The sequence below is a fragment of the Sycon ciliatum genome, chromosome 6, assembly GCF_964019385.1.
Source record: "Sycon ciliatum chromosome 6, ocSycCili1.1, whole genome shotgun sequence".
Classification (NCBI taxonomy): domain Eukaryota; kingdom Metazoa; phylum Porifera; class Calcarea; order Leucosolenida; family Sycettidae; genus Sycon; species Sycon ciliatum.
In genome coordinates, this window is record NC_088648.1 from 14,738,394 (window position 1) to 14,765,452 (window position 27,059).

A 27,059-nucleotide genomic window follows, 5' to 3' on the forward strand; every position below is an offset into this window, starting at 1 on the left:
CTTCGTTCTGAAGAACGGAAGTGGAGCATAGGCATCGACAATATTTACGACAATAGTGTTGTTGTTCGCCAACATCCCCGCGCACGAGTTGGCGCGGCAAGAAAGGCCATCGAGATCCGCGAAGAGAGTCAGCCACCTGGAAGAAGTCATCTTCAATCAAACCTTTGCAATTTGCCTAGCACGGGCTTGAATCAAATTTCGAGAGAAGGTGGGTTTCTTGAACGCTATAGTCGATCCTGCAGCGGACCATCAATCGATTTTTGAGCTACTCTTGGCTAGAGAAGGAGAAAGAATGAACTTCGAATTACAAGGATAGCAACTCAATCTCACTTCGAAATAAGCGTTCAAAGGACATAGCCAATGTACTGTAAACAGCTCTTCTGTACGAAGACTGCGTTCGAATTATCCAACCGGCGCACTTTTCGTACTTCGAATTATGCATTCGATTTTGACTTAAAGTGACTTGCAGAAGATCGGTACGACGAAAAAGTTCGAATTACACGGAATGTTCGAATTAAACCGTATTCGAATTAGAGGGAGTCTACCTGTATTAAAAGTGTTTCTGAGCTATAAGGCCATCATTTTTTATAGCTATGTTTCGCGTCGTCCGCACGCATACGTTTTGAAGTTTTTCGTAAAAAAATAAAAAAAATCTAACATGCACGGTGAGTGTACGATCGTGCGAGTCATCAGTATGGACTGGTTGCGTACGGCGAAGCTGAGATTCAGATATGGCCTCTAGGCCACCGTTGGTAAATCGTTTGTTCGGCATCTGGGAGCAATATTCTATGAGCTAACACCAGACAGCATTGATCGCCTCAAGCTGAGAGGATGCGTCGTTCCGGAGCTCTTTGCACCACTGCTGAAGTCTGAGTACAATAATCCAGCGAAGCATAGGCACCAACGGTTGCCTCCTCTGTCCAAAGTGAATATTTACTGATGCTGATAACCCAGATGTTGTCCTTCGATGTACGATTTTTCTTTCGAATGTACACCATGCACGAGCTATTGTGCTATGTACCGTGCATACACCTCTGATGAGCTTTTTTTATTATTTGGCAATTTTTTATTTTTTCCACCTCTCGCATATGATTCTGGAAGTTGAACTGATGCGAAACATAGATATAAAAAATGATGGCCTAAAGTAGTAGCAAGAGTGCATAAACAAGAGTATGCAACTGTGGTTATGGGTCAGTGCGAGGCGCGCTGCCTTCATTACGTAACTTGTTTCCATCACGCTCTGAAAGCATGCATTCCAACTCTCAATTTCTCGCACGAGCCCATCCGTTTTTTCTCGATTCGTTCCAGTACCTACACAATCCCTGAATTCTGGTGCGTGAACTCCAGTTCCGTACGAAAGTTCATTTCAAACTAGAGGGAAAGTGCGGTGTTTGATTTTCCGCAGTGCGCGGACTGCAGCTGAATGATGTAATGAAGGCAGCGCGCCGCGCATCTGGCCCATAGAAAAGAGATCACAGTTGCATACTCTTGTTTATGGACTCTTGGTAGTAGTGATTTTTAGCATCTCCTGGAGTAACTGAAGGTACACTGTCATACATGTATTGTCAGTGAATTGAACAGAGAACATGCTTGTTCAACGGAAGAGGGGCGGATGGCTCGTTGTGCTGTGTGTAGTAGGGCTGCCTTATGCTGGGTCTCGTATTTACAGTAGGGATTTGAAGGAAGTGGATTGCGTCATGCGCGTACACAACATTTCATACTGTAGGGGGTTGGTTACCATAGAGACAGTGTAAGGTCGGAAGTTGTGTTAAAGATCAAAGGGAAATTTGTGGATCTGGACGAAGTACTGACTGATACTGCGGCTGTTGCTGGCTATTTTCAATATTCGTGCGATAGGCAGAAGAGGAGAATGCGACTACGAGAGTGGTGTCATAATGATTGCCACTGTAGTAGGTAGTAGTTCTAGGCTGTAGTAGGAAAGAAGTGTAAAGTCATACTTACCTGGCACAGGGGACGCCGTGATCAAGACGGCGGCTCCCTCAGGATGAGGCCCCTCCATTGCACTCCGTTGGGGCTGAGGCTTGCGATTTCCCCAAACGTGGGAAACTCGGGTGCACAATTTATGGTAGTGGGGGTTTGCGTTCGCGCAGCCCCTGCATAAAAATGAAAGAAAATAAAAAAGTATTTAGAAATTTAGTAGGAGAACAAGTATGTTTGATTGGTTGGATCCCGATCCCGATCGATTGTCTGGATCGTTCGGATCCTAGAGTTGGCGGGATCCTACCTAATCCGTCGAATCCGGATCTGACCAATCAAAAGGGTGCAAAATGCAAATCCAGCTGATTCGGATCCTACCAAGCCTTGTACTCCTCCTTTTCTCTCCGAAACTCCACACTTGCAAGCAGGGAGTAGTAAAATACAGGGAGGTGACACGCCACTAATCGTGATTTTTGATGGGTGCCTCGCGCTTGTTTTTTTTTCTTTCGCAAAAAAAGATGATCTGCTGAATCAATCTTGAGTATTTGTCGAAGAACTAATTCCATGAAAAGGTCTATCCATCTCATGGAACAGCATTTGTTTTGCTCTTGTGATACATCTGTGTCATCGCAATATGGAAAGGTACCACCCTTCCGAAATTCGTCCCGATCGACGGCATGGAGCAATAGAACGAAGTTGATTTCCTTGAGAACAATACGTGTACGATTGGAGATGAAAAGCGAGTGCACCGATTTCGAAGTCGAAAAAATCTCTAGGACACCACACGATCGGCACTAATTTCTCCTCAGTTGTGATCAACCAGTACTTCTCTACCTTCTTTGTGATGATGAGCATTTCATATTATGGTATGCTAGAGATTCGGGAGTTCACTTTTCGGAATGAAATGTTCCTAAGTTTGTCAAGGATTGAAATGCGGGCTACGTCGTCGTAAACAGCTTGTATCGATACAGGAAAAATCTACGGCACGCAGGGATATCTCCCAAAGTGATACCACTCTTGCTGGACTTCTATCCTGACATAGTGGTAGTTTGGTCGACTACCAAACTTTGTGAAGGCAGACAATTGTTGGAAATTCTCAGCGCTGAGTTTCTACGGGCTGCAGTAGGAGTCTCTTTGGCGGTAGGTATTTTACTACTCCCTGATCGAGAGAATCCTGATCCGCGCGCGTGTCTACACACTTCGGTACCCATAGTACCCCAATCTCACCCGGCGGGTGAAAACGGTGCTGAGGCAATCGTCAAACTGGCCGTACATGCTCGTGTCACCTCCCTGTATTTTACTACTCCCTGCTTGCAAGCCAGATACAAAGGAAAAAAATGACCAGTCACACCAACGGGACATTTGAAATTGAAAAGAAAAAAAGTGACATACTACCTCCGACAAGCGGAACTTGGCGCGTTTTTTTGATTTTTTGTGTTGGTACCAAAACTACTTCACACGGCTGTGAGGTACGACCTAGTAAGTTGTAGCTCCATGCAACCAGGTGCAGGAAGCCAAGCAATGGCACATGGCTCAGACTCATATCAGTGAGTCAGAGTCAAGCGTGTCTCTCGTGTACCAGCAAAACGAAGCGAAAACAAAAAAAGAAATGTCCTCCCCGGCCGGGAATCGAACCCGGGTCTTCCGCGTGACAGGCGGAGATACTTACCACTATACTACCGAGGATTGACTATCAGAAGATGGGCAGCTCCCATAGAATATCCTCACTTGCATGCAATATCTTCTTCTGCAAAAGTATTGCAAAGCAAAAGAGCCTGGACACATGGTTACCAAGTACAGTTGCGCTGTGTGAAATCCGGCCCAAAGTGCAACAACACGTGTGCCAAATGCCGTGTGCCAAACGCGCACTCTGGCAGTCTGGGACGTATTTCACCGAGTGCAACTGTACATGATTGTGCAGTTTATCCACAGCGGGACTGTAGCCTACTGGAGAGTGCTTCCGTATTACCGGTAACACTGAGTATGCTACACAAAGAAATGGTAACTACACTTCAATCACGTTATCTGAGCTCTAGATTATCGTTTTCGGTGGTATATCAGTCATTCAGTACTGATCAGTACCTGCACTGGTTGAAGTCAGGATTGCAGGTGTGGATATCCGAGGTAGAGAGTGTGGTTGTATTGTATTGCATTGTATTGTATTGAAGCTGCGTGATGCGTCCGACAAGATTTTAAATTGTGTTGTATTTTTTATTTAATGATTCTCCAGAGGTAAATGGATACCTGGCATGGGAGTCTCACCAAACCAATAGAATAATGAAAAATATAATGATTGGATGTTGTCATGGAAACTGGTTTCTGGCCGGCAAGGATGTTGCCACAGTTACTCCTGATACTCTTTCTTATTTGAAATACAGCTGACTCACACTCCTGACAGAGATGTTTGATTACATTCTTTAGTCTAGTAGGATATCTGGTGTCAAACCCATTCCATAACTACTGGCCCTAAACAACAGCATGTAATAAATAACTTGTCTGGGATCTTGTGAAGTTCATACTCTGGTTTACCTTCAACCACGAATAAATCTTTCGCCTTTTACTAAAGATTTCCGTGGAGGTGGACATTGAAGGAGTCTTCGAATGAATTTTTCTTTAGCCCTTGCTCTATGAGCAGGGCTCAATAAAATTACCAAAAGAAAAGAGTAAAGACCTTTTTGTAGTCAGTTGGTGCAATTCAGCTTCTATATAAGGGCTCGTCGGGTTTCCTTTTTTTCCAAGCGCTCCAATCCCGACATGAAATCGACTGAGGCTGCGTTTATACGGAGACGAAACGGAACAAAACGGGCTGGCCTCGAATCGTTTTCAAACCGTTTACACGAGAACGGCAAATCGTTTTGAACCGTTCACACGAAAACGGAAAACGGGCGATCAGGCTGGAGTTAGCACGTGCTGACTTGGCGCAAGGGCGGGAAGTAACACGTTAGTTGGAGTTGGTACGTGCTGGTGGTCGCAAAGGTCAGGTATTTCCCGCGAAATATAGTCCCGCGCGGAATGGTTTCCATGACCGCGCTCCGTTTCCAATCGTTTTCACTGTTTTCACCGTTTACACGAGAACGAAAACGTTTTGAAAACGTTTCAAAACACTTTGAAGTGCGTTTCCATTTCGTTCCGTTTAGGTATCGTTTTCGGGCGTTGTCGTGTAAACGATAGTAGTAAACGCAACGATTTCGTTCCGTTTAGGTCGTATTTCGTTGTCGTGTAAACACAAATCGTTTTCAATCGTTGTCGTGTAAACGCAGCCTGAGCGTGTCGGGACGATTTTGCTTGTAGCCTGTCGATAGCATCTATGAACGCATACACATGTGGTACACAGCCATGCTACTTCAAAGTAGATCGTATTAGATGCTAGAGCGGAAACGAGACCTTTTTTTTATACGAGCTGCAGAGTCAAAATCTTGAAAAGTATGGCGTCTAGTAACGATGCTCTCTCCTGTCATGGTGGGCAGCTGTAAGTGATTGGTTGGGTGTCTGCTCCACTACGTGCAAGCACTAAAAATCGGCCAATTATGGACCATCGATACTTGGCAGAAATGTATATGTACGAATTCAATAAATCACTGCAGATTTGTCAGAACCACGTACCACAACTCCGATCACACCAGGTGATTTGCGTGCCAATCTTGACAAATTTGTGTACTCTACATGTTAGTACAATGTAGTGGAGAAGATTGTACCCCTTGTGTCCGTCCTCTTGATCTTCCACGAAAATCCACTCTTTGTCTCTCCTGGTTGCTGTTGACAAACCTCTCTATTGACCTTCTCCTCAGTTTGGTCCTGCTTTATGTGCGTGTGTTGTCTTGTCGTTGTCAGCTGAATGCTGCAGATTGTAGCTGGGGTATTTAGTGTTGATATGGGTGTGTTAGTTCACCATGATGTGTACTGTGTCGCCCTAGCAACCAGTCGACGCCGTTCCAGTGGAGATATCATTTCAACTTTCTTGTTTCAGTGCCTATGGGTGTTGTGTGGTTGTTTCTGTGTGTGTTCTGGGTCAGTATGTTGTGTGTTTGTGTGGAAGAGGTAGTAGGGACACTATAGTTTGAATTTGTAGAAAGGAAAAGAGCGTGGGAGGTGAAAGTTATCGCTTCTCGGCCTTTTGGCTAAGATCAAGTGTAGTATCTGTTCTTATCAGTTTGATCGCTGATATGTTGACTATATGTCAACATTCGATCAAATGTATTTTTGCTCGTTGGAGAGCGGCTCGAAGCTTGCTTCACCCTCTCCACGGATCACCCTGGTATTGCAGTTCTTCCAGGTGTGGTCCAATTCCCTCCTGGGGATTATAATCAAATTAAGGAAAAAGTTTAAGAGTTTATCTTGCTCTCTGGAGTCTCCTCAATGGACACGGTTAGCATTTTACCGTTCACGCTAGCTCCGATCGTCGGCGTGCATCGTTTTTTTGTGTTTTTCAAGACATGATTAGCATTTCGATTTCTGACACACCGATCGACTTGTGATGTACCCCTAGTTGGAATCTTACCATTTCGTTCTCCCACTAAACAGAACTTTGTATCGTCGAAACGATACCAAACCGACGATATGTTGGGTGCTGGGTACGAGTACCGTTGGATTTAGCGTGAAAGGGAAAATGCTAACCATGTCTACTAAGATGATTTGTTGCAGCTCCGTATCTCGTACACTGCCTTTCAATCAAAATATTTTTTTTAATATTTCAACAAAATCTCTTCTACATATCCTGGATGTAGCATATCTTTCTCCCAACATCGGGCATAAAGATTTTAGAGACCCAGCCTATTCTTTCACCGTCATTTGACATTGCATAACGTGTTCCTGAGGTGTAAATTTGTGATTTCAACGTCCCCTGGATATTAGTGGTGAAACGAATATTCGAATATTCGAACATTCGTTCGGTTTGTCACATTCGAATATTCGTTACGTCACATTCAAGTATTCGTTACGTCACTTCGAATGCAGTGCATGTACATACATGCACGCCGAACACGGTACAGTGCAGTAGGTACAGCCTGCCTGTGACTTTGTACTGCATGCATGCACATGTATGTCCATACTGGACTGTCAATGTTGCACATAACAGGTATGAACTTCGAAGTACCCTTATGTGGCAGTACATTTTACGTGGCACTACCGTTTGTCATACCTAATAATAAATAAGTATTGACAATATCCATCAAATGACTGAGAGGAGGGCATGTGATGTCATCTGTGTCACCAAAAGAATATTCGTTCATTCGTTCGTTAAGCTGAAGAATATTCGACTAGTAGGTTTTGACATTCGTTTCACCACTACTGGATATACGTTCTTAAAACAGAGAACACGCTTGCTCAATGGAGGAGAGGCTGATGGCTAGTTGTGCTGTGTGCAGTTGGGCTGGCTTACGCTGGGTCTTGTATTTACTGTGGGTATATGAAGGAAGTGGATAGTGTCATGCACTCACACATTTCATAGTGTGGGGTGTTTGTTACCATAGAGATAGTGTACGGTCGAAAGCTGTGTTGAGGATGAAGGGGAAATGTCTGATTCTGGGCGTGGTATTGACTAATACGGCGGCTGTTTCTGGCTAGTTTCACTATGTTGTGATATTCAGAAGAGGAGAGCGGGAATCCGAGAGTGGTGTTATGATGATGGACACTGTAGTGGGTTGCAGTTCTTAGGTTTAGTAGGAAAGCAGTGTAAAGTCATACTTACCTGGCACAGGGGACGCCGTGATCACTAAGGCGGCTCCCTCAGGATGAGGCCCCTCCATTGCACTCCGTTGGGGCTGAGGCTTGCGATTTCCCCAAACGTGGGAAACTCGGGTGCACAATTTATGGTAGTGGGGGTTTGCGTTCGCGCAGCCCCTGCATAAAATAAATGAAAAGAAAAAATAGAGTGGTTCCGCACAACGAAAATTCGTTACATTTCGAGAGGCCGGGTTCGAGTAATGAAAGTTGCTCCGAAGATCCGTCCAAACGCGACCGAAACAGAGCAGATCTACGAAAATATTTTTCGTTACCTGGAGTACTAAAATACTGATATTTTACAACTCCCTGGCTTGGCTCTTCGCACCAGCGCGGCCGCCGCGTCGACCCACTACGAAAACGTTCACACGTTGTACGCAACCTCACGGTTTACAAATACTCGTTAGCTTTTTTCGTTAAAAATATTCGTTACGGCGCTACGAATTTTCATTGTGCGCAACCTCTCTAGTGAGATAGTTTTCCTTTGGTACATGGTCTTCTCTCAGCTGAGATGGCACGATACGCCTATAAGAAGTCACACATGCTGTTGGATGACAGGAAAACCACAGCTGCTCCTTCCAGTTTTGTTCATAGTCTTTCTTCGTATCCTGCCAGACTCCTGATTACCCTGGTTTGTGTTTTGAGAAAAAAGGAAAGAGAAGCCAAAAAAGAAATGTCCTCCCCGGCCGGGAATCGAACCCGGGTCTTCCGCGTGACAGGCGGAGATACTTACCACTATACTACCGAGGATTGACTGCCAGAGGTTGTGCAGCTCCCGTAGAATAGCATTGCTTGAATACAATATCTTCTCCTGCAAATACCATGTAAAAGACCGTAATAAGGTCCTGGGCGGAAACGTTAGTGAAGGTCTAGAACATTGGCATCAATTTGGGCCTGGGCGCTAATGTGAGCTCTGGGCGTTATTTCGGATCAGTGAAATCAGACTGATTTTCACATCATACCGTACTACTGGTTGATAAATATGGTGGTAAAAACACACCTGGCAATATGGCGGTAAATACACACCTGCCCACACACGCTCTCTAGGCTGCAACGTTCTGGCACAGAGCTCTCCTTCTCACCACCACCATCAGTTCGCGCCTGGCACCTAGTCGATGCATGGTTGGCGGTATCCGACATAGCAGGCTGGTACATCAAGTAGCGAATAACACATAGAAAACCACACAGCTACGACATAGCTCGATTGCGACGTACGTTTCGTCCCCGCTGGACTCATCAAGCAATCTTCTTCTTGGATGTCTTCATGCGGAGCTTGACTCGGGAGAATGAAGTTGAGGACACCGCTGCAGCTGTGCTTATGGTTGATAAATACGGCGTGTGGGCAGGCGTGTATTTACCGCCATATTGCCAAGTGCGATTTTAACACCATATTTATCAACCAGTAGTACAGCTGCAGTGGTGTTTTCAACTTCATTATGCCCTACTATTGCAAGTACAAATCAGGTTAGCACAGTGCACTGTGCGCTAGGTTCTACTACAGTACCGTACATACACATGGAGCTGTGCATGCACTACACTGTGTCCTGGACATGTGCTTTCGCCCATGGGCGTTCACGCGGAGGTGGGCTAGAAAACGGGACAAAGAGGGTTGACACAGTCACTGGGCACCAGGGTGTGTATACGGGTAGTGGGCATGATACTGGCTGGGCGTTAATACAGGCTTTTACGGTACATAGCAACGAAAGCCTGGACACACACGCTCACCAAGTGCAGTTGCGCTGTGTGAAATGTGGCCCAAAATGCAAAACTACTTTAAACTAGTGTCCTGGAAGAGTTCCGATTACATCACTGTATGTGTACATGAGTACGTCCAGCTGCCGAGGTGGGCTAGAAAACGGGACAACGAGTGTTGACACTGGGCACCAGGGTGTGTATACGGGTAGTGGGCGTTAATACAGGCTTTTACGGTACATAGCAACAAAAGCCTGGACACACGTTCACCAAGTGCAGTTGCGCTCTGTGAAATGTGGCCCAAAGTGCAAAACTGGTGTCCTGAAAGAGTACCGATTACTTGACTGCATTTGTACATGAGTACGTCCAGCTGCATTTGTACCACTTCCAGGACGTCAATGGCCGTTAAAGTTGAGGCCGCCAAAAATGCACTCTGTTGGTCGGATTTCACCGAGCGCAACTGCACACGTGTTACACAGCCGTGCTAGACAGTACATGTACCGTAAAGTATCGCGGGTGCACCCCACCAACTCGTCCTTTCGTGGTCGTGCTGTGGAGGTGGTGTCCTGTTTGAAGGTCATACGAGATATACCTTGTAATGTTGTACACATATCGCACCCTGTTCGGTCACTCCGTCCTCAGTTTACCTTTGAGCTCCGCGCAAATCATGCCAACCGTGACCTTAGTACACTAAAGTTCTCACACTGTACAGACTTTGTTGCACTCTACCAAAACTTTTCCTTCCCTGGCTGTAAAATCAAGGTGGGGCTCTCTCGCAAAACGGGGCGCTCTCGCGGAACGGGGCGCTCTCGCGAAACGGGGCGCTCTCGGGAAACAGGGCGCTCTCGCGAAACGGGGCGCTCTCGCGAAACGGGGCGCTCTCGCGAAACTTTACGGTAGGACACATTAGAGCGGAACTGAGATTTTTTTGTACATGAGGCACGGAGCAAAAATTCTGAAAAGGCATGTGTCTTGTAGCGATCCAGTACAGCCAGTTCATAATCTGCACCATCGCTCTTTTCAGTCATGGTGAAAAGCTGTCAGTGATTGGTTGGGTGCCTGCTCCATCACGTGCCAGCACTAAAATCTGCCGACTTTTCAGCCAAGTTTTGACCAGTCAATACTTGGCCGATATCATACGACAAGTAAATCACCACAGATTTGTCGGAACTTTGTACTACAACTCCGATCACACCAGGTGATTTTTCGGGCCGATCTTGACGAATTTTGTACTCTAAATGTTAGTGCAACGTAGTGGAGAAGATTATGCCCCTTGTGTCCGCCCTGTTGATCTTCCATGGAAAATCCACTGGTTGTGTCTCTCCTGGTTGCTCTTGACGACACTCTCCATTGACCTTCTCATTTCTACGCTTCATTATGTCTGTGTGATGCGTTTTCCCTGTCGGCTGAATACTGCCGGTTGTAGCTAGGGTATTTAGTGTTGGTATGTGTGTGTTAGTTCGGCCATGTTGTGCACTGTGTTGCCCTAGCGACCAGTCGACGCCGTTCCAACGAAGATATGGTTTCATCTTTCTTGATTCAGTGTCTGTGAGTGTTGTGTGGTTGTTTCTGTGTGTGTTCTGGGTTAGTATGTTGTGTGTTTGTGTGGAAGAGGTAGTAGAGACACTGTAGTTTGAATTTGTAGAAAGGAAAAGAGTGTGGGAGGTGAAAGTTATCGCTTCTCGGCCTTTTGGCTAAGATCAAGTGTAGTATCTGTTCTTATCAGTTTGATCGCTGATATGTTGACTATATGTCAACATTCGATCAAATGTATTTTTGCTCTTTGGAGAGCGGCTCGAAGCTTGCTTCACCCTCTCCACGGATCACTCTGGTATTGCAGTTCTTCCAGGTGTGGTCCATTTCCCTTCCAGGGATTATAATCAAATTAAGGAAAGAAGTTGAAGAAGTTTTATTACTTGCTGGTGGAGTCTACTCTCACTACGCAGGATTAGCAAGACGAAATTTGCGTTCGCGTTCGCTCTCCAAGGAAAGTCGAACTCAGTGACGGAATTCGCGTTATGAGAACGATTAGCAAACAGAATTCGCACATGCATAACGTTGACACGACGTACATTGTGTACAGGCAGTACAGCGTGGTAAATTTATGACTGCCCTGACACGAATCCGCGACTCGTGTTCCGACTACTTTTCCGAACGAAAAATGCGAAAGTTCGCAATGCAGTTCGCGAACTGAAAAATGTTTGCGAACGCGAACGCGAATTTCGTCTTGCTAATCCTCCGTACTAAGATAATTCAGTGGGCCATGTATCTCGTACACTACTTTTCAACCAAAATTTTAAATGTTTTTGTACACATCCTGGTTGTAGCTTATCTTTCTCCTAACATGGGACATAACGTTTTTCAAGACCCAGCCTATTCTGTCACAGTCATTTTGCCTTGCATAAAGTGTTCCTGAGGCGAGACCAAAATAAAATAGATTCCCGGGCAGGACCCATGTGAAATTGGTGCAGGCGGGCGAATTTTATTTTATATTTTTTCCCCATGTATGTACATGACTACTAGCAAGAGTACATAACCCCCCAGAGTGTGCAACGCCTGATCCAGCTCTGTGTAGGGTCTTGGTCGAGCGGAATCGGATCTTCTGATGTCATGCGTACACTTCACACCAGCGCAAGGCCGGTCTCGAGGCAGGGCACCATTGTTTTTGATCCAAGAGTACCCGCGACTCCCCGGGTTCCCCTCAGATGTGTACGGTATTATGACGCAAAGATCCGATTCCGCTCGACCAAGACCCTACACAGAGCTGGATCAGGCGTTGCACACTCTGGGGGGTTATGTACTCTTGCTACTAGTATATATGTGCATGCCATGTTGAACTTTTTTGCAGCATTTTCCGGTAATTTTTATTCAATTTTTTTACAGACAACAGGTACGCGGTTTAGGGGCCGTCCGCAAATATCGAACTTTTTTCACCAAACGAATTATTTTAGTTTAGACCCAACCCCTCCCTCCCTCCCCCTCAGAACGTAAAAATTGTTGACATATACATGCATATACAACAAAACCCGCAAGTGTGTAACTGCTCCTATGGCCATGTACATGTATCGAACTTTTCTGAAACGAAATTGGTCAACCCCCTCCCACCCCATAACGAAATTATTTCGTTTCGTGAAAAAAGTTCGATAAATGTGGACGACCCCTTACCCGTTCAATTTTTCTATACGTCGGCCAATGATGGCCCTGATCTATACATCAGGGAGTCGTACAAGCTCGGGTTTGTGTGACTCCACGTCACAGATCTACTCACACGATCAGTACAGTACATTTTATGAACTATTGTGAAAAAGAAGAAGGACAAAATGTTACGAGTTATGACTAACTGTCCACCAACGTAACCAGATCTTATACAGTCAGCGAGTGCGACAAAATGGCACAAAACTGACAAGGAGTACTGAGACATTCGGCGACCTGACACCTAGCTCCAACACTTCTCCAAGGCGCAAACCAACAACCTTCCAACTTGGAAGGCTCAGGTTCGGAAAGGTCCAAGAGGGGAAGAGGGGAAGAGTTAGTCATAACTCGTAACATTTTGTCCTTCTTCTTTTTCACAATAATTAAATTGGCTCACCATCCGAGTTACATATTTTTATGAACTGTTTAAAAAAAATAAAAAAATAGCTTTGGCTCGAGTTTGGTGCGGGAGGGCCCGGGAATCTCTATTTTTTTGGTCTCGCCTGAGGTATAAAGTAGTGATGTTAACGTTCTTAACTGAAGGTTCACTGTCATACATGTATCGTCAATGAATTGAACAGAGAACGTGCTTGTTCGACGGAGGAGAGGCTGATGGCCAGTTGAGCTGTGTGCGGTAGGGCTGGCTTATGCTGGGTCTTGTAGTTACGTGGGGATTTGAAGGAAGTGGATAGTGCCATGCGTGCACAAATTTCATATTGTGAGGTGGTGGTTACCATAGAAATAGTGCAAGGTCGAAAGATGTGTTGAGGATGAAAGGGAAATGTCTAGATCTGGACGATTAGTTAGCGTAACGATTAGTTGATTGTGAAGGATTGTGAAGGAATTATCGATCGATAACGGAGTACTAATTGGTATAATCGTTTCAGCCCTACTTGTTATCATGGTCTATGTGTCTACTTACTCGTGACTTGGGCCAAACACTGATGAGAAAACTAAAGCGAATAACGAAAACTGTCACAGGTGTTGTTGACCGAATGCATTCAGATGCTGACTGATATGCAAGACTTGTGCACAAAGGTGATTATGAGGGGTGAGTTGAGGAGTTTGTCCGGGATGATGGTCGAGTTTATCTGTGATGATCATCACACATCGTGGCTGTACGGTGATAACAGACAGTTGCCATGGCAATATTCTGCGGTAATTGCCACAGCTGTGGTACAACCGAGGAGTGCCTTGACATTGCATTCTTTATTGGTAAAAATGGGAATATGTAGGTTGATGGGAGCATTTGAAATGATTTTGAAAAGACTTTTGCGATGAGTGGCACTGTGTTCTGTTTAGGTATATTCATTTGAAGACGATGGTTTGGAAATCAGCTTTGCGCAGTGGTAGTACCATAGCCAATGAGGTCCAACCGAGGCGTGGTTATTGCTAGTTGAAAACTTTTCCCAATATCCCGCATTGACGACTTGAAACATAGTCGGCTTTGCAATTTTTGAAGGCTCATCCGTGAGCCAAATTTCAAATGAATCAAAAGAGAGATATCAAAGAGCCCACAGAAAATGTTTTTTGTGTGGACAGCTGTAGTACCATGGAAACAGGCTGAATGATCCAGATGTACGGAATTTGTACCCAGATGCACATGGAACCCTTTATGCCGGGGGAAATCCCCTACGGCTCTGCTTGAGAGAGTAAAGAAAGGTTTTCTGCTTCTCAATCTCTCTGATATCAAGCCTTGTTTACATCCGACGGGGTGTGATGGTACGGGATGTAACAGCTGCGACGAGCTGTAAAAATCTGGTACGATTCGTGCGACACAACATGAAGTAGCTGTTGCAATGTTCGAAGTCGATCCGCTGTTATTAGAATGGCAAGATGTCCGTTGCTACATTTTTGGTCTTCATGAACCGTGCCTTATGACTCGCGCCGATCGGCGTTGAACATTGAACAGCTACTCTCCCGTTTGCCCTGCTGTATTTTTGAAGAAAAGAAGATGAAAAGCAAAAAAAAGAAATGTCCTCCCCGGCCGGGAATCGAACCCGGGTCTTCCGCGTGACAGGCGGAGATACTTACCACTATACTACCGAGGATTGACTGATGGAGGGTCTGCAGCTCCAGCAGAATAATAGTCTGGCGAAGATGTGAGATATTCCTCTGCACTATAATCTGAGCAAAAGTCCTCAATCCATGATTTTCAAGTGCACCGCTGCTGAAGGAAATCCCGCTGCTGTACAGGCAGAAAATTTCGTCGGTCAATAATTTCGTCCAACTCCAAAGAAAGGGAGTTCGTCCGGTTGTAAATTTCGTCCGTGGATCATAAGAGTGTATTGAAAAGCTGGACAAATTGACATTAGTCCGGCATTAAATTTAGTCCAAATGCTCCTTGGACGAAAAAGACGAATTAAATTCCAGACGAATATTTCTGCTTATACAGTCCATTGTATGGTAGATCGTGAATCAAGTAAGCGCCAGGCGCCGTGCAGTCCTAGAGTTGGGAACAATGGGCTGTCAACTGGTGCATGGCGTGAATTTGACTCGCGTGATCAGATGTCACAGAGCAGCACTGTACATATGTAGTTGGCCGTTTCCATAGAAACGTGTGTTTTTGGCCGGGAGGGCGTGGCGAAATCTGTTTGTTGTGTTCTTGTGTGTTTTAAAGGTCTGACTCGTGAGAAACAAGTAAGATAGCGGTGGAGTCTAGTAGGATATGCAGCACCAAACCTATTTTGGTAACGACTGGCCCTAAAGTGCAGCATGTAATAAATGGCTTGTCTGGGATCTTGAGAGGTTCACACTCTGGTTTACCTTCAACCACGAATAAATCTTTCGCCTTTTACTAAAGATTTCCGTGGAGGTGGACATTGAAGGAGTCTTCAAATGAATTTTTCTTTAGCCCTTGCTCATTGAGCAGGGCTCATTTATTACCAAATGAAAAGAGAAAGTGGCTGTGTTGTGTGTACCTGGCACTGCCAATGCCATGTTGACACACATGATACAGTGCAGTGCTCAGCTGCAATCAGTGCAGGCTGTTCAGTGCATGCCACCATGCCAAGCACCGCCACACAGGTGAACGCAATCTCGCCTCTACAGTCCTTCGCATACCATGCCACTGTTCCATGGTATCGGTATTGGTCGGACTTTTTTGGCGACGACTGTTGGATAAAGCAGCAAGAAACAACACAGCTTATTCTATATATTCGTAGATATGGACGATCTTTTGCATCCAAGGAACAGCTTTGTTGGAGATTTTCAATTATCTTACAACGAGTTTAAGCGTCGATAACTTATGTTGTATTGAGGGTACCCCATAGAAGTACATGTACGAACCACTACTTCTTGTATCTTTAGTTGAAAGTTCTGTTACAACATCAGTCTCGTTATAAGATAATATGTTTGGTGGTCCAGAGATTATCTACTAACGAGGGAGGACCTGTATTCCAAATTGAAAACACACAGGTGTGCTTATCTAGATCACACAAAGCACGGAAATTGTCGCTGTATACAGCTGTACTTTACCTCGGAGAATAGGCGGCAGATTGAGAAATCACAGAGATGGACTTGCTCTACCCAGTCAAGTTCTCCAGTCTCCCAGACTCTTTCTTCATATCGGCATGCCAGTGTCTTTCTCTTTTTTACCAAGAATGCATGAAACCCAGGTGGTGCAGCTTGGGGCTTTTTCTACTATGGGTGTCTGTCACGAAGGAATTCCGTGATTACGTCATATCTGGTGCAGATCTGAGGCGGGAAGTGGCGTAGTGCGTACCACTGAGGTGGAGTTGTGCAGAAAGAGACCTGCTTGAAACCTGCTTGTACGCACCACATCACCGAAAATGATGTAATCACGGAGTTTTGCCGTGACAGGAATCCATCAGAGATGCACACACTCTGGGTGTCATGCACTCTTGCTTTTACCCTGCTATACTTTGAGTAAAAAGAAAGAAGTGAAAAGCAAAAAAAGAAATGTCCTCCCCGGCCGGGAATCGAACCCGGGTCTTCCGCGTGACAGGCGGAGATACTTACCACTATACTACCGAGGATTGACTGTCTGAGGATCTTCAGCTCCAGTAGAATAGCCTTGCGCAGATGTAAGATATCCTTTTGCACATGCATAGCAATAAGGCGTGGATATGCACACATTTACCGAGTGCATGTGTGGTTTAACCGCAGCTGGAGTGTAGAGTTTTTTTCATATCACTTGAATTTAATACCTTGTGCTGAAGAAGGGCTTGGTTTTTCTTGAAAACGCAACTTCCGTTGAAGCAGCCTTGGAAAACGGAACTGGATGAGACGTCATTTGGACCAGTTGCCTCTGGGCTCTAGAATCTATTCTTCAATGTTATTTTAATCATGCAATCCTGAGTGAGGCTAGGTTGTTCGAAGACAAGTTTGCACTTGCTGATATCCCAATTTGAAATGGCAGTTGGCTGTTGCCATGGAAACGTATTGCTACCGGCACTGATTTGACCACAACAATGTTTGACACTCTTGGTTATTTTAAAAAGCTGACTTACATTCGTGAGGGATAAGTCCTTGTGTTGAGTCTAGTAGGATATCTGGTGTCAAACCTATTCCGTAACTACTGGCCCTAAAGAACAGCATGTAGTAAATAGCTTGTCTGGAATCTTGAGAAGTTCATACTCTGGTTTACCTTCAACCACGAATAAATCTTTCGCCTTTTACTAAAGATTTCCGTGGAGGTGGACATTGAAGGAGTCTTCAAATGAATTTTTCTTTAGCCCTTGCTCAATGAGCAGGGCTCAACAAATTACCAAAAGTAAAGAGAAAAAAGACTGTTTTGTGCTCTACAGAATGTATGAGTCAGTTCGTGCAGTTCAACTTCTGTGCAAGGCCGGCGGGATTGCCTGGACGAAGGTCGTCCGACTCCAACATGAAATCGCTCCCCTGTGTCGCACGAGCGATTTCACTTGTAGCCTGTCTATGTACAGTGCACACGTGGGGCACAGCCGTACTAGATAGTGCAGTATTGCTCAATGAAATCCAGTCGTGTCGCTCAAATATGCGCCGGGCGCTGCGCAGCCCTAGACCTGCGACCACTGGGCTGCGAAATGGTGCAAGGCACCAACTTGAGTGACGCGACTGGATTTCATTGAGCAGGACGGTAGTAGACCCTAGAGCGGGAATGAGATCTTTTCTTACACGAACTACAGAGCCATAATCCTGAGAATGATAGTGTCTAGTAGCGATCTAGTGCAGCCAGTTGGCACTCTCTGTTGTCATGGTGCCATCAGTGATTGGTTGGTTGCCTACTCCACCACGTGCAAGCACTAAAAATCGGCCAATTGTTTTGGCCAAGCATTGACATGTCAGTACCTGGTGGAAATTATTTGACAGGTACTTCGAAGTAAGGGGCCATCCGTAATTACCGATACTTATTTAGAAACGAAAACTACTGAAAAGTGAGAAACTTTCGCGAGAGATTAAATTTCGCTATTTTCGCGACCACCACACATTCGCGAATATAAATCGCCGCAAACCTCTCCGTACATTGATTGTAGGCAGTGCCAGATCCGACTGAAGAGATAGAATCGCAAAAGTTTCTCATCGTGAACCAGCCCAATCTATGAAAACGCCAAATTTGCACGCAGCGAAAGTGTGTCGCTTTACAGTAGTAATTTCTCCCCTCCCCTCCCCAACCCCTCCCCTCCCCAACCCCTCCCCTCCCCTCCCCAACCCCTCCCCTCCCCTCCCCTCCCCAACCCCTCCCCTCCCCAACCCCTCCCCAACCCCTCCCCTCCCCCTCCCCAACCCCTCCCCTCCCCAACCCCCCCTCCCCTCTCCCTCAGAAACGAACACATACAAACGGTACATACTATCGATATTTTTTTCTGGACATGCCCACACGTACAAACTGTGCATCGATATTTTTCGAGAAACGAACAGGCGCTCAACCTCCTCCCCCCTAAATGACTAGTTTTCGTTTCTAAATAAATATCTCTATTTACGGACGGCCCCTAAGTACATCTGTAACCTTGGCCTGAGGTTACAATTACATTCACAGGAGCATAAACTCCCCAGCCCCCAGCCAGGCACCAGTTCCAACCATGACAAGACGTTGAGATCAAAACTGCAACTCTCAAGTCCAAAACATTCTCTCGAAGCAAAAGGAAAACCAGCATCATAACAGAGCGAGCCAACGAAAAGATACGCATGCGTGTGTGCCTGTGAGTGTGTACAAATGACGTATGCATACATGTCATGAAGTAGAGTCACATTCATAGCTACAATCAAGAGTGGAAATATTACTACGCCAAACGGAACATGTGCAACATGTTACACCTCCCCCCTCGTTACAGAGGGAACGATAGTGACCGAAAGTTACAAAGCTTAGAGCATATCCGTGATAGCTTTCTACATGAGAAAATTAAATACTGGAAAGTGAAATAGTGTGGCGCAAGTATGGTACAAGTGTAGTTAATCGGTGTGAGGTATAATGGAAAGTTTAGAAACTACTAATGCTATGTAAGTGGACTGTGAAACAGCAAGTGAAATGCTCGACATTATTCATACTAACCTAACAACAGGTAGGACTGTGTGAAATATGTGTATTTCTGAACTAAGAATGTACAATTTCTCAATAATCACACTGTACAGTCATAGACACTCACTGAGCAAACCTTGCTGGCGGCTGAATGTTTGCACGGTTCCGCAGATCATAGTGGTGCACAACAGGCACAGGTGCATGATTCAGTGCTGCGGCTGGTGGCGGCACCGGCGCAGCAGCAATTACTGGTGCAGGTGGCGCCTGCACTGGAGCCGGGATTGGTACTGGTTGCACATTATACTCAACATCAGGCGTATAGTCGGCAATAGAAGTCGGAGGCGAGTTCGGTACGAGCTCATTGGCACTTGCAGGCAGATCAGAGCCAGTCCAAGCCTTCAGACGGTCAACGTGAACAGTCTGGGTCGTGCCGGATTTGTCAGCTATCCGAAGTACTACATCGTCAACACGTTCTAGCACAGTGTACGGGCCTTTCCAAGGTCGATGGAACTTGGAAGTCGTACCTGGTTTGACGGCAGGAGAATGCAACCGAACCATGTCACCAACGTTGAGTTTCGGTTGTTTAGCGTGCTTGTCATAGTGGGCCTTCTGCCGTCGCTGGGCTGTTGCTCCAGCATCACGGGCATGCGAGAACGCTCGTTGTAGATTGCGTCGTAAGTTGATAACATACGTGTTCACATGGGAGCGCTCAGAGTCTGGTGACTGAAACATCACATCAACTGGCAGGTGGATTTCATGACCTAACATGAGCATCGCTGGCGTCTCCTTGGTCGAGGAGTGCACACTAGACCGGTAGGCAAGCAGACAACGTTGCAGATGACGGTCCCAATTGGTGTGGTGGTCGTCGACGTGAGCAGCCAGCATTTGCTCCAGTGTGCGATTCATCCTCTCGACTAAGCCGTCACTCTGGGGCCGGTATGCTGTTGTACGTGACTTTCTGATATCCAACAACTGACAGATCTGCTGGAATAACCTCGACTCAAATTGCGCACCACGGTCAGAGTGCAGCTGGTATGGAATACCATAACGACAGAAGAAGCCGTCAACAAGGACATGTGCTACTGTTTCAGCAGTAATATTCGGTACAGGAAACGCTTCTGGCCACTTAGTGAAATAGTCACAAATGACGACTAAATACTTGTTACCGCTAGGCGTAGTAGGCAGTGGGCCCATAATATCAATAGCAACTTTCTCTAGCGGGAATGATGGGCGGTCTTGGACAAGCGGGGCTTTGGCCTTTGGTAGCGGTGCTTTGCGGCTCTCACAAATATCACATGCTTGGCAAAAATCACTAACTGCAGACGACATGAAGGGCCAATAACACCGCTTGCGAAGCTTGTCTTGTGTTCGCTCAATACCTAAGTGGCTTCCAGAGACATCAGCATGCACAGACTGAAGCATGCGGGATTGCAGAGACTGTGGTACAACAAATTGTAGGTACGGTGTGTCGCTATTCTCGGGGTGGTAAACCCGGTACAACACTCCATCAATCAGTCTAAGACGCTTCCACTGGCTCCATAATCGTATCAATGCAATAGACGCACCGTGCATGGCAGAATCACTACGCAGGGGCCTGTCAAGTAATGCCTCCTGCCAGCCGATCATTGTACTCACATCTGCATCTTCTAATTGAGCTCTGCGCAACTCTTCAACAGTGAAAGACTCACACCAATTGGGTGGCGACACTTCAGCATTGACTGTTACAGGATTACTATCAGGACTAGCGCTAGACAGGTGATTGACAACAATATTCTGCTCACCTACTCTCTGCTCGGGCGTTGGCGTCGGTGAGGTTGCGGTAGCCGGGCTGTGGTAGCGGAGTCTTGACAAGGCGTCTGCATTGACATGCTGCTTCCCGGGCCGATGTGTGACGACGTAGTCGAAGACGGCCAAACGCTCAATCCACCGGGCTAGAAGACCGTCCACTTCCCGGAACGAATGTAGCCAGATGAGCGCTTTGTGATCAGTTCGCAATGTGAACTGATTTCCAAGTAGGTAATGGCGGAAATGTGCAGTAAATGTGACAACAGCAAGCAGCTCCTTGCGTGTACTGCCCATGTTACGTTGGGATCTCGTTAATGCTTTGCTGGCATAGGCAATCACTACTTCCTCACCGTGACTATTGACTTGCGAGAGAACAGCTCCCATGGCGAGATCTGACGCATCAGTGTCCAGGATGAAGCGCTTGGCAGGATCAGGATATGTCAGAACAGGTGACTTGACTAGTCGGGACTTCAGTTCAGCAAATGCCTGTTCACACTCATCTGTCCAGTTGAAAGTGGCATTCTTCTGGGACAAACGGTTCAGGGGCTCTACAATTTCTGAGAAATGTGGCACAAAGCGGCGATAGTACGATGCGAAACCAACAAAGCTACGCACCTCTTTCAGTGATGTTGGGGATGACCAGTCTTGAACAGCCGTGAACTTGCTTGCGTCCGGTGCCACACCTTGCTCTGAGAATAAGAATCCCAGGTACGTGACTGAGGACTGAAGCAGTGAGCACTTCTTGGGCTTGATCTTGAGGCCAGCTTGACGAAGACGACTGAATATTGTTTGCAGACGACTCATGTGTTCCTCAATCGTTGATGAGAACACGATAATGTCGTCCAAGTAGACCAGACAGATATTGGGTACTAGGTCACCAAGGACCCGGTTCATGAGGCGTTGGAAAGTTGCCGGTGCGTTACACAGGCCGAACGGCATACGGTTCCACTCGAATAATCCGAACGGTGTCACAAACGCCGACTTAGCTTTGGCAGCTTCATCTATCTCCACCTGCCAATAGCCAGCTGCGAGATCTAAGGTAGAGAAGTAGCGTGCACCCGCCATAGCGTCGATAGCATCGTCAACACGAGGAAGGGGAAAGGCATCCTTCTCGGTGATACTGTTCAACTGCCGGTAGTCGATGCATAGCCGGATAGATGAGTCAGGCTTGCGTACGACAACTATCGGAGCAGCCCAAGGGCTTCTGGATGGAGATATAATCTCATGATCAAGCAGTTGATCAACGTGCTGCTTTACCTCGGCTCGTTGACTGAGAGGAATTCGGCGGGGTGGCTGTCTCTTAGGTTGATCAGATGTAGTCTGGATGTTGTGTGTTACTACATCAGTCTTCCCAAGGTCGAATTGTCCCTGCGAGATGACATCGGCATTGTCGTTGAGCACAGTAGCTATAGCAGACTGCGCTTGCGGATCGAGGTGACGTAAGTCAAATAGATCGTCTGGCTCGGAAGGTGAGCAGCTCTCTTCCTGTACTGCGCTACAGCTATGCTCGTCAACAGAGGCAGCATGCGTAGGCGAATCATTGAGATCATCGTCAATGTAAATATCAGAATCAAATTCAGCAATTTGATAATTCTTCGGGACAGTTGTGGAATGAGGAAGAAAATTTTGTAGGCGAATCCAAACACGGCCAGCAGAGTCAGGAGTAGCCACCACACGTGACATAGCAGTGCTAAACTTGGAAATAAACTTCTCTGAAGGTGAAACAAAACCAGCAGAGCTAGGTAAATGATTATCATCGGTACGCAGCTGCGCTTGAACAATGACTTGTGTATATGCTGGTACAGTAACCGAATTAGCAAGATGAACACGGCAGACTACAGGATTAGCATTATGGGTGGGCTCTAGGGGTACATCGACACCGCCTGCATCGAGCATGTTGCGACCGAAATCAATTGTGCAGCCATGAGATTGCAAGAAGTCAATGCCGATTAGCACATCGGGCATAATGTCAGCAACAATGACTCTGTGGCGTACAGCAAGCTTGCCAGTTGCTAACAATACGACAGCTTCCCCGAGCACAGGAACAGAAGAATTATTTACCGCTTTAAGAACAGTATTAACGGGTGAGATAGATAAATGAACATTACGATGAGAGAGAGACTTAGCAAAGCTGGTGCTCAACAACGTTACGCAACTGCCGGTGTCCACAAGCATGTTGGCTGGTACAGCCTCGACCGTGCCTTGGATCTGCACCGTGCTGTCGGACTGTGTTGCAAGACACGACAGAGGCAGGACAATCGAGCTGTCTGGACACTCGGCTGGAGTAGTTGTGCAGGCCTGACAAGTTGTCTCAGTAGGTAAGCAGACAGCCTCATGACACACCGAACACGGTTGACTCTGCTTACCGGTACATGGGTCCATTGGGGAGGTTGCTGACGGCGGACCCTGGTTGTCAGCGACGCTCAGTTTCCCCGACCGCGTCCACGACCCCGGTGACCACCACGGTTAGCCGGTGTGTATCTCTGGTGCGGACAGTCAGGTGCGAAATGCAGTGTGCTGTCGCACACATAGCACCGCTTGGTGTCACCATCTCCACTCCGATGCAGATTAGTTGGCCTCTCCAGCGTGAGCCTGGAGATCTTGTCTTCCAGGGCTGCCATCCTCGACAGCAGGGCGTTGAGTGTAGGGTCACTGGGCTGAGATTGCACCGCACATACAACTGGGCTAGCTGCCTGCTGCTGCTGGTCTGCCTCCAGGATGCACTGAAAATGCATAGCCCGTCGGAGTGCATCATCCAATGTTGGTGGGTCCGTGCCACGAACATGCAGGCGCAGGTCCCTGCTGTCAAGGCCGGCTACAAAGGTGTCGCGCGCCAGGGTATCCTGCACTGCTCCAGCCACCGTGGGGTACGCCCGTCTACTGAGCCTGCGGACGACTTCCGCAAAATCCGACAGGGACTCGCCACGAATTTGCCGGCGTGACTGCAGCTCTGCTCTGAACGTGGGGATGAAGTTTGCGTCGCCGAATCGCTGTTCAAACGCCTGCAGCAGCTGGTCGAATGGGCCTGTCCTCGTATGGGCTTCCAAACTTTGGAAGTATGACAGTGCGTGGCCGGTGAGGTACAACCCAATGTACCTGCTTTGGTCTGCCGGTGTCCAGTTGTTTGCATTCGCGACGAGGCGAAAATGGCCAATCCATGACGTCCAGTCGGCGTTGCGCTCGCCAGAGAATTTCTCTGGCGTGGCCCATGCCCGCATCTGCTGTTGTTGACGTGCTGGTTGTTGCGCTGGGCCCGGTGGTGGTGGTGGAGGGGGCGGAGGAGCGCCACCTTGCTGAGCCATCTCTACACGATCAATCTTCCACAAATAATTTGGTACGCGTGCTCTCACAAGACGTGGAATTCGAATTCGCTGCCACCACGTGTAACCTTGGCCTGAGGTTACAATTACATTCACAGGAGCATAAACTCCCCAGCCCCCAGCCAGGCACCAGTTCCAACCATGACAAGACGTTGAGATCAAAACTGCAACTCTCAAGTCCAAAACATTCTCTCGAAGCAAAAGGAAAACCAGCATCATAACAGAGCGAGCCAACGAAAAGATACGCATGCGTGTGTGCCTGTGAGTGTGTACAAATGACGTATGCATACATGTCATGAAGTAGAGTCACATTCATAGCTACAATCAAGAGTGGAAATATTACTACGCCAAACGGAACATGTGCAACATGTTACACATCCACACAGATTTATCGGAACTTTGTACGCCAACTCCGATCACACCAGGTGATTTTCACGCCGATACTGTCCAATTTTGTACTCTAATTGCGCTTGATGAAATCCAACCGAGAGTACACGTTCGGTGCCCTCAACTTGCACAGCCCCTGACGTCCCGGAAGTGCCACGAATGTTGCCGGGCGTACACGGTCATGTACAAATACAATGATGTAATCAGAACCAGTACAGGGCCCCCATTTCACACTTTGGGTCGGATTTCACCGAGCCCCACTGTACAATGTAGAGGAGAAGATTGAGTGCATTCTGTTCATTCTGTTGATCTTTCATGAAACTTCCACTGGCTTTGTCTCTCATGCTTGCCGCCGACAACAATCTCCATTCCTCAGTTTGGTTCTTCATTGTCTCAGTGGCTGTGTACGATTATGCACGTGAATCGATTCATGAATCCATTCGCATGCATTCAAGTCGTTCGATTTTCATGTCAGGAGCGCTGGAATCGATTCGGAATCCATTCACCCTATTCACATGGGGTGATGTGAATAGCGCGAATCGATTCATGAATCGACTCGTGAATCGATTCGCGGGCATAATCGAACGCACTCAGTATGATACGTTTTCTTATCAGCTGAATGCTGCCGGTTGTAGCTGGGGTATTTAGTGTTGGTATGGGTGTGTTAGTTCGGCCATATTGTGTACGTTGTCGCCCTAGCAACCAGTCGACGCCGTGCCAGTGAAGATATGTTTTCAACTTTCTTGTTTCTGTGTTTTGGATGTTATGTGGTTGTTTCTGTGAGTGTTCTGGGTTAGTATGTTGTGTGTTTGTGTGGAAGAGGTAGTAGAGACACTGTAGTTTGAATTTGTAGAAAGGAAAAGAGCGTGAGAGGTGAAAGTTATCGCTTCTCGGCCTTTTGGCTAAGATCAAGTGTAGTAGGTAGCCTGGGAGGCTACGACCCCGACAATGAAACAGTCTTGAACCGGCTTGGGGTGGCGCGGAACTACACGCCGCTGTTCCGCAAACTTTGTGTCGTGGATGCAATTCATGGCAGCTATGAGGTTTGGCGGGAGCGGTGCATTGGGTTCAACCGCCGCCCTGAGTAAACAGGAGGTGAGGGGTTGACAACACCACCGTCACCAATGGTCTCACCACAGCTCTCTTGCGGTCCCATGCAGCAGGGGACCCTCAAATTGTGCTAGCACTGTCTTCGGACAGATGGATGGTACCTCTTTAGGTACATAAGACATCCTGAGCACCTGAGTCTGTTCTTATCAGTTTGATCGCTGATATGTTGACTATATGTCAACATTCGATCAAATGTATTTTTGCTCCTTGGAGAGTGGCTCGAAGCTTGCTTCACCCTCTCCACGGATCACCCTGGTATTGCAGTTCTTCCAGGTGTGGTCCATTTCCCTTCCAGGGATTTTAATGAATTGAAATAAAGTATTCAGGAAGCTGTACTGTGTTTAGTTTCAATAAGATTACACAAGTACCACTCGTTGGAGCCTATCAGTGGGTGAATTCGATTTCGGGCAATTCTAGAATTTGTTATGGTGGATGCACCGTTCAATTACACGAATTCCGTCAATTCCGAAGAGAGGGCGGAATTGCTAATTCTTCCGCCAGAATTGACGCGCTCGACGTACACGCCATGCTAGGTCCACGTGCGAGCGGAGGTGTACTGGACCCCACATGATCTTCTTTCACGATTTTTACGTGTAGCCGTTCGTTTATTTGCCGCAATCCGTTCGTTCTGTTCATACGAGAATCACAAAACCTGGGTCCAGAATGTGTAATCGAAAGCGCCCATTGTTGCTTTTCTTTCGCTGTCATTAGACCTTGCATAACGTGTTCCTCAGCTTATCGAGTAGCGATTTCAACGTCCCATGGAGGTACTACGTTCTCAACTGAAAGTTCACTGTAGTATTGTCAATAATAAAAATAATTCAAACAGTAGTTTGGAGGCGGTGGGAAAAACAGTTTCGTAATACGTATTCGCATGCAACGACGCAAATCCACACAATATAGAAAAAGTGTCTACTGAATTGTGTGGATTTGCGTCGTTGCATGCGAATACGTATTACGAAATAATAATAATAATATTAACTGGTATGAGGGAAAGAGACAAACGGGAAAAGTCTGAAGAAAAAATTGACTGTCACCACCAGGACTCGAACCAGGGACCCTCGCTTGTAGCCAGCGATGCTCTAACCACTAAGCTATGGTGTAGTCGTCATCCCAGCAGAGGCCGTTCAACATTTTCTTCAGAATAATAATAATAACTTTATTAGGATGACCCAAAGGCTGACCGCCTATCGCGGGGTCCGTCGCATTGAAGGATGATGGTACAAGAGAGTACAGATTGGGAAGGGGGAGGTGGGGCTACGATGAACAGGGTAGCGGCATGCCAGCGAGTAAACCTAATGAATCGAACAGAGAATATGCTTGCTCGGCGGAGGAGAGGCTGATGGCTAGCTGTGCTATATGTATTAGGTCTTACACTGGATCTTGTATGTACTGTGTGTATGTGAAGGAAGTAGATTGTGTCAAGTGAAATCCGACACTTGCCATAGGGGACAGCG

At 46.7% G+C, this 27,059-nt stretch overlaps 1 protein-coding gene and 13 non-coding genes across 14 annotated transcripts in view; 10 read left to right on the forward strand and 4 right to left on the reverse strand.

Moving 5' to 3' along the window:
- LOC135819449 (glycosyltransferase 1 domain-containing protein 1-like) overlaps nt 1–27,059 on the forward strand; it is a 144,099-nt gene that overhangs the window by 39,180 nt on the left and 77,860 nt on the right. The window lies entirely within an intron of this gene.
- On the forward strand, nt 1,955–2,117 carry LOC135820330 (U1 spliceosomal RNA). The gene has a single exon (XR_010554060.1). It is a non-coding gene; the product is annotated as a U1 spliceosomal RNA (small nuclear RNA).
- On the reverse strand, nt 3,553–3,624 carry Trnad-guc (transfer RNA aspartic acid (anticodon GUC)). The gene has a single exon. It is a non-coding gene; the product is annotated as a tRNA-Asp (tRNA).
- LOC135820325 (U5 spliceosomal RNA) lies at nt 4,454–4,576 on the forward strand. Its single transcript, XR_010554055.1, has one exon. It is a non-coding gene; the product is annotated as a U5 spliceosomal RNA (small nuclear RNA).
- Nucleotides 6,037–6,227, forward strand: LOC135820354 (U2 spliceosomal RNA). Its single transcript, XR_010554083.1, has one exon. It is a non-coding gene; the product is annotated as a U2 spliceosomal RNA (small nuclear RNA).
- On the forward strand, nt 7,617–7,779 carry LOC135820304 (U1 spliceosomal RNA). Its single transcript, XR_010554034.1, has one exon. It is a non-coding gene; the product is annotated as a U1 spliceosomal RNA (small nuclear RNA).
- Nucleotides 8,335–8,406, reverse strand: Trnad-guc (transfer RNA aspartic acid (anticodon GUC)). The gene has a single exon. It is a non-coding gene; the product is annotated as a tRNA-Asp (tRNA).
- LOC135820364 (U2 spliceosomal RNA) lies at nt 11,023–11,213 on the forward strand. Its single transcript, XR_010554092.1, has one exon. It is a non-coding gene; the product is annotated as a U2 spliceosomal RNA (small nuclear RNA).
- On the forward strand, nt 13,876–14,015 carry LOC135820301 (U4 spliceosomal RNA). The gene has a single exon (XR_010554031.1). It is a non-coding gene; the product is annotated as a U4 spliceosomal RNA (small nuclear RNA).
- On the reverse strand, nt 14,520–14,591 carry Trnad-guc (transfer RNA aspartic acid (anticodon GUC)). Its single transcript has one exon. It is a non-coding gene; the product is annotated as a tRNA-Asp (tRNA).
- LOC135820317 (U5 spliceosomal RNA) lies at nt 15,293–15,415 on the forward strand. The gene has a single exon (XR_010554047.1). It is a non-coding gene; the product is annotated as a U5 spliceosomal RNA (small nuclear RNA).
- Trnad-guc (transfer RNA aspartic acid (anticodon GUC)) lies at nt 16,467–16,538 on the reverse strand. The gene has a single exon. It is a non-coding gene; the product is annotated as a tRNA-Asp (tRNA).
- LOC135820320 (U5 spliceosomal RNA) lies at nt 17,136–17,255 on the forward strand. The gene has a single exon (XR_010554050.1). It is a non-coding gene; the product is annotated as a U5 spliceosomal RNA (small nuclear RNA).
- Nucleotides 25,702–25,891, forward strand: LOC135820370 (U2 spliceosomal RNA). The gene has a single exon (XR_010554097.1). It is a non-coding gene; the product is annotated as a U2 spliceosomal RNA (small nuclear RNA).